The sequence below is a fragment of the Rattus rattus genome, chromosome 11, assembly GCF_011064425.1.
Source record: "Rattus rattus isolate New Zealand chromosome 11, Rrattus_CSIRO_v1, whole genome shotgun sequence".
Lineage (NCBI taxonomy): Eukaryota > Metazoa > Chordata > Mammalia > Rodentia > Muridae > Rattus > Rattus rattus.
The window spans coordinates 36,669,746-36,677,468 of NC_046164.1; the positions used below are offsets into that span (position 1 = coordinate 36,669,746).

Sequence of the window (7,723 nt, forward strand, 5' to 3'; positions counted from 1 at the left end):
AATTTCTTTAACAAAACATTGGCTTATACTCTAAGAATAAAGATTGACAAATGGGACCTCATAAAACTGCAAAGCTTCTGTAAGGCAAAGGACACTGTCATTAAGATAAAATGGCAACCAACAGATTGGGAAAAGATCTTTACTAATCCTACATCTGATAGAGTGCTAATATCGGAAATATACAAGGAACTCAAGAAGTTAGACTCCAGAGAGCCAAATAACCCTATTAAAAATGGGCTACAGAGCTAAACAAAGAATTCTCAGCTGAGGAATATCGAATGCCTGAGAAGTACCTAAAGAAATAAAGAATAACTTCAGTCATTAGAGAAATGCAAATCAAAACAATGTGGAAATTCCACCTCACACCAATCATAATGGCTAAGATCAAAAACACAGGTAACAACAGGTGCTCGCCAGGATGTAGGGAAAGAGGAACACTCCTCCATTTTTGGTGGGATTGCAAACTGTTACAACCACTCTGGAAATCAATCTGGAGGTTCCTCAGAAAATTGGACATTCCACTACCTGAGAACCCAGTTTTACCTCTCCTGGGCATATATTCCCAAAAGAGGTTCTAACATACAACAAAGACACATGCTCCACTCTATTCATAGCAGCCTTATTTATAATAGCCAGAAGCTGGAAAGATTCCAGATGCCCATCAACAGAGGAATGGATACACAAAATTTGGTACATCTACACAATGTGAATATTACTCAGGTATCAAAAACAATGACTATGAAATTCATAGGGAAATGGATGTAACTAGAAAATATCATGCCGAGTGAGATAACCCAATCACAGGAAAGCACACATGTTATGCACTCACCGATAAGCAGATATTAGCCAAAAAGCTCAAATTTACCCAAGATGAAATCCACTACCACATGAAGCTCAAGAAGAAAGATGACCAAATTGTGATACTTCAATCCTTTTTAAAAGGGGGAACAAAAATATTCATAAGAGGGGATAAGGAGGCAAGGTTTGGTGCAGAGAATGAAGGAATGCCCATTCAGATCCTGCCCCACATTAAATATATATATCTCCACCAAAACTAGATTAGACTGATGAAGCTAAGAAGTGCATTCTGACAGGAACTGGATATAGATGTCTCCTGAGAGACGGAGCCAGAGCATGTCAAATACAGAGGTGAATGTAAGGAGCAAACCATTGAACTTAGAACAGGATGCCCATTGGAGGATTTAGAGAAAGGATTGAAAGAGCTGAATGGGTTTGGAACCCCATAAGAACAACAATGCCAACCAACCAGAACTCCCGGTTACTAAACCACTACCCAAAGTCTATCCATAGCTCCAGCTGCATATGTTTCAGAGGATGACCTTGTTGGCACCAATGGAAGGAGAAGCCCTTGGTCCTACCAAGGTTGGACACCCATTGTAGAGGTATGTCTGTGGGGTATAAGTGGGGAAAGGGGAGGTGAACACCCTTATAGAAGAAGGGAAAGGGGATAGGCTAGGGGACTTATGTCCAGGAAACCGGGAAAGGGAATAACGTTTGAAATGTAAATATAAAAATATCCAATAAATAAGAAAAAAACAAATAAATATGTTCAGAAGAATAAAGTAGAGCATTATTACAATTGAAAGCAAAGGCATGCTTCATTCAACCTCATATAGTCTAAAGTTTATACAATACAGAGAAGATTAGTATGGCTCCTGTACGGGGATGACACTTAAATTTGCAGAGTATCCCATATATTACACACACACACACACACACACACACACACACACACACACACGCATGCACGCACATGCACACGTACACACACAAAGATATACTAAGAAAAATTTCGTAGCACTTTGTGCCCTTATAAAGAAATTAGACAGGGGGGAACATGAAAGGGGAAATTATGGTCTTTATGGTCTGGATGTAATATGTGAAAGAAGAATACATTAATAAATTAGTAAAGAAAAATGAAAAGGTCTTTTTATTAATTAAGGTGTTTTTGATAGTTTTATACATTTATATGTGATATTCTTGTTATTCTCTCTATGTTCTTATGATTGTACCACACCTATAATTCTATCTGCTCATTAGCAGTCTCTTCCCAGACATTACTTTTTGTTTTCTTTTATGCCCAGACTAGTTTAATTAGGATCACCTCCAAGACCATTGGATGGGAATGTTGGAATTATTCACAGGAATCTGATGAGAGGACCGGTGGTTACATACCTTTTGTATGTAAGCCATAACTTCCCCTTTTCATGAATGGATAAATAGGAAGTACTTCACATTGACAAGAAGGGTGCCCTGAATACCATCTATTCCTCTCTCCTGGCAGACATTTCCTTGTACAGACCCAGGTAAGGCATCCATATCTAATGAGTGATAATTACTGCAATAGCACATGGTATTGCAAGGAGCTAGCATTTCCTTCTCAGTGTCTTTGGGTTCCTAAATTCTTCCAGCCCCTTCATCCACAACAACCCCTACACATTGGGAAGGACAGAATGAAATTCTTGTTTAGACTTAATTAAGTCAACATTCACTTATTCTTAGTACATTATGGAGCCATGATTTTTTTTTTTTTACATTCAACCGGAATTCACTAAATTCTTTTTAAATTAAGGCTGAGAATATTTTTAAATATATGTGCTTAAAAGATTCTGAACACTGAATCTTTATTGATCAATCAAAACAATTGGGGACAAGGACCCTCAGTGTCTGAACACGTAGATTCCATATGAATTTTTGAAGCCAAATTAAGACAAGGCATTAGAACCATTGCCTAACAAACTTTCCTTGAAGGATCTTTCCCCGCCATGGGTTTTAAATAGATTTATCGTGCCAGTCATGGATTATGTTCTTTGAACTGGGCCTCAAATTTAATCACAAGTGGGTACACATGTCCCTCCTGAAAGGTTGTTTTTGTAGTTTATAGAGCTAAGGCTGCTTATGCCTTTTCTACTCTGGCAAGGTGCATAGTGCATTCCACACTATGAAATGTAGTTGATGTGTGTGCGGCATCTTTTAGTTCATTTCCAAATATTTTTATCATCATCTTGAAACAAAGATGTGTGTTGTGTGTTTACACTGAGATTCTAAATGGCCCCGAAACAATTAAAGATCCTGCTATTTAACTTGGTTGTACTATATAAAGGTCCTCATTACAACTATTTCTTGAGTTATTTAAAAATTGTAGGAACATTTATAAAATGAGTAACACTAATAAGTTTATCTTCAACAATATAAAAGGAAAAATCCTATAACCTTGTAATAATTATTCTAGGTAATTGTATCTTCTGATAATAAAATAAATATCTCTCAAAACATCAAAATTCATTCACTAGGAAAACATAGATTGAATAAATATGAGCCGATTGGTCAATAATATGAGGATGTATGCGTGTAAATAAAACCAGCTCCACAATTAAAGGATATTTGTACAATTATAAGTTAAGGAATTGATTTGGACTTACAATATATATTCAAACTAGAAAAGATTAAGCTAAAAGAACATAATCCATTACTATTTTGTAAATACAATAGCCAAGTGATTACTTTCCCAAGATTTAATAAAAAACTGCACAAATAAATAATATAGCTAAAATTAAATAGAATAACTTTAATAACTACCAATGAAAGAACATAAAAGGAAAAATACATATAAAAATAAAACTTTAGGAAAAACATACACAAGAGTAAACTAAATAGTAAACACAAAAATTTATTAGTTTTGTGGTAATGTTGAATAGGAAATTAAAAAACAATAATTTAATTTATAATGTATAAATTTTAAAGAATTCAAAAGACACTCTCTAGACAAGATGGTCACTCGGTAACACTTTTCCTTTCTTCTATTCTCCTGGAAACACACTAACCTTTAGGGCTCAATAAAGCGATATACACTTCCTTCAAATTATCTCTAAGTATGGAGAGAAAAAAAATGGAAGATTGAATGAAATTTCTTTCATGATGCACAAGTAAACTCCTTCGCTGTCATATAAAATTAAACCTTCAGGTTAAGAAACTTGAAGCTTCCTGTGATGTTAGTATAAGCTCTCAACAAGGTTGATCATGCTTTTGTTTAGTAGAGTTTATGATTTCACTGTGGCAGGAACTCACCTTATCCAACCATCAAGTGCCATGGAATGGAATTCTCATCATAGCCTATGGGGAACAACAGATATCATGTTCAATAATTCTTTCTTCTGGGACTGTGAGATCAGACAGTATGAAGGCCTGTCCCTTCTCTCAAATGGCATTTAATCTTTCTATGTTATGTGCATAGTTTTAATGGGTTGGGTTATTTTTCCAATGAGAATTTAAAATGTTAAAAAAATGCTCAAATAGGACTATATTTTAAAAAGTGCTATGAGCAACCTGGCTGTTCTTCCAGGGCAACACAGTAAAATAATAATTAATTATCCGCACACCCTGACACCAACATTCTTATCTACCCATTCTTACCTATCATGAGATTTCTTAGAAGTTCAATGAGCAACCATAGCTTCGGGTTCAGTACTAAATGCTATAGTAAAACAATGACACACTGTGAGGCTGATGTTCAAATTTCTGTCATCTTACCTTCCAATAAACGAGGCAGATGACACAATTCTAAGTTCTAGAATTTAATCATTTTCTTTGAGCTCTACAATGCTCAGACAAATTCTTCAAGTAAACTGGTTCCTTTCAAGAAAACTCAGAATAATTCACTTTATGTATGGAATATTTTCATTAATGTTGCTTGCTGTGGTGATTGTAACACATTCGTTTATGAAAACAGACTATATTCAACTCTTTATTTTCTATATTTCAACAGTTCATTTTTTGTTATTGTAACAAAATACACGAGGGCCAGTATTTTGTAAATGTAGTAGGCTACTTTGTTACATGACTTATTTCTCAGAACTACAGAAACAGAAATTGGAAGAATATGAATTAAAAACTATCTTGCTTTGTATAAATAACTGAACATCACTTTGGTCTACATAGAATGGGAAAAAAAATGAAAAGAAACAAGCAAGATGCCCAAAACAAAAGGAAGTATAAATATTTTCTCTAGATGTCAATGCTGCTGATGGCTACCTTTAAACTTATTCTTTAAAAATTAAGCAGATATGGCTAAAGAAATAGTTAATGGTGCAATAGTGCTTGCCACCAAACCGGATGAATAACCTGAATTGTTTCCTGGGACTCATATGATGGAAGGAGAGTAAGGAACTTGTGAAAGTTGCGTCCTGACCACTCCCACTCATTACTGCACATGCGCCCACACACAGCCACTAAATAAACGAGTAAACGAATGAATGGAACATTTCTTAAATCCGTATAATGTTATTCTCTTATACTAGTATGGTAAAGAAGTATCAGGGTAAGAGATCCTCAAAGATATTTTTATTCATGTTGAGACAGAGAATCATATCCAAGTATGTATTTCTGCAGAGAATTATAATGAAATTGGGAAGGTTATAGGGATATTTAAGGATATTGATTTTTCTCCAGCATTTTTATTGGATATTTTAAGTATTTACATTTCAAATGTTTTTCCTTTTCCTGATCCTCCCATCTCCCACCCCTCCCCCGCCCTGATTCTATGAGGATGCTCCACTTCCTACACATCCACTCCCACCTTCCCTTCCTGGCATAGGACCAAGGGCTCTCTCCTATTGATGCCAGACAATGCTGTCCTCTGGTACATATGCTGCTGGAGCCACAGGTCCCTCAATGTGTACTCTCTGGTTGGTGGTTTAGAGCCTGGGATATCTGGGAGGTCTGATTGCTTGATATTGTTCTTCCTATTGGGTTGCAAACTCCTTCAGTTCCTTCAGTTCTTTCTCTAACTTCTCCAATGGGGACCCAGTTCTCAGTTCAATGGTTGGCAGCAAGCATTCGCTTCTGTATTTGTCAGGCTCTTGCATAGCCTTTGTAGACAGCGATTTCAGGCTCCTGTAAGCAAGCACTTCTTGGCATCAGCAATAGTATCTGGGTTTGGTGACTGTATACGGGATGGATCCCCAGGTGAGACAGTCTCTGGATGACCTTTCTTTCAGTTTCTACTCCACTTTTTGTCTCTGAATTTCCTTTAGAAAGGAGCAATTCTGGGATAAAATTTTGAGAAGGGTGGGTGGCCCCATCCCACAATTGAGGGCCTTGCCTAACCTCTTGATATGGTCTCTGCAGGTTCTCCCTCCCCTTTGTTGGGCATTTCAGCTAACCTCATCCCTGTTGGGTCCTAAGAGCCTCTTGCTTTCCTAACATCTGGGACTTGCTGGTGGCTACCTCCAGTTCCCCATCCCCTAATTACACACTTCTGTTCAAATTCTGACCCTCTGCATATCATATGATCCTGCCCCTCTTTTTCCTTCCAAGTCCCTCTCACCCTCTACTTCCTGTAAGTATTTTGTTCCCGCTTCTTAGAAGGAGTGATTTTTTTTCCAACAAAGTAACACAGTAACACATAGCTTATTTTGTTCTCTGCTTAGGGACTTACTTGTATGGCTGAAAACACTACCCTAGAGGAATTCAGATATTTCTTGGCCAAGAGAATGTCTGATACTTTTATTCTTCCAAGTCTACATTGTTTTGTGTTTGTCCTTTCTCTCCTTTTTGTTTACTGCTATTATAAAAATTTGTCACAGAAGCTAGAAAACAAATATTGTTCTCTTTTCAACTCCACTGGACTCATTTTTCCACTGTTCAATTTTTATGGCCATTTTCTCTGCTTCTTTAAGCCCCTGATAAAGAGAATACTGGATGATTTAAAAAATGTGTAGGTAACTATCAGATAAAGGAATATAATAAAACTTGTGCATTGCATTACATCTAAGCCCTTTCTTATTGATTTATTTAATATTATAGGATTGTATTTACACAAACCAAAGATAAAATAATAAACATATATGGGTATAGGTGTAGAACAGGCTACATTGCTTTTGAGAAAACAGAATATGGAGAACAGCGAGACAGCTCCATGTGTAAAATTTCAAGCATGAGAATCTGAGTTCTGATCCCCAGCACCTACATAATAAGCCAGGCGTGTTGGCATATAAATCAGTAATCCTTTCTAGGGTGGAACAAATACAGATTTTGCAGACTCACTTCCAGCTAAACTTAATGCATGAAGCACAATTGCATTGAATGAGAGACTGTATCATACACAAAAAAAAAAAAACTAAAATGTAAGAATAAAAGTAAGGTAAAGAGAAACAAAGAAAGACAATGTCAGTCTTTGACCTCCATGCCTACATACATATATTAACACATATGAGCTTAGGTGAGCACATACACATATACAATGCATGCATAAAATTAGAATGTAAAACAATGTGCATTTGTTTTTTTTTTATTTCCACATCCAAAGAATACGTCATTAATTTGTAACAGTTTACAGAAATCAATAATAATGTGCATATATTATACATGTTACTTTACTTCAATGGGGTCATGTGGGATTTTGTAAATATTTTTCTTTATTTTTATTACTAAATTCTCAAGAGGAAACAACACAGTTTTGAAAAATGAAAGCAAATACCACACAACTGGCCATGGTGTTTGTTATATAGCTGAAAATATTGTAAAGTGCAAGGAAAAGAATCAAGTTTTATATACTTTAGAATTAGAAAGCCCAGTGGAACCCCCACATATCTATATAGAATTATGTTTTATTACAAACAGTTCTTTCTGAGTGCCTCATTATAGGTCTTATGTCTCTCATGTCTCTACCATAAGTAATAACGAAGTATTACTTCAAAGTATT

The 7,723-nt window shown here is 35.9% G+C and overlaps 1 non-coding gene across 1 annotated transcript; it reads left to right on the forward strand.

Annotated features, from left to right (window-relative positions):
- The first annotated feature begins 1,614 nt into the window (after positions 1–1,614).
- Positions 1,615–1,721, forward strand: LOC116912925. The gene has a single exon (XR_004389496.1). It is a non-coding gene; the product is annotated as a U6 spliceosomal RNA (small nuclear RNA).
- Positions 1,722–7,723: the final 6,002 nt, after the last annotated feature.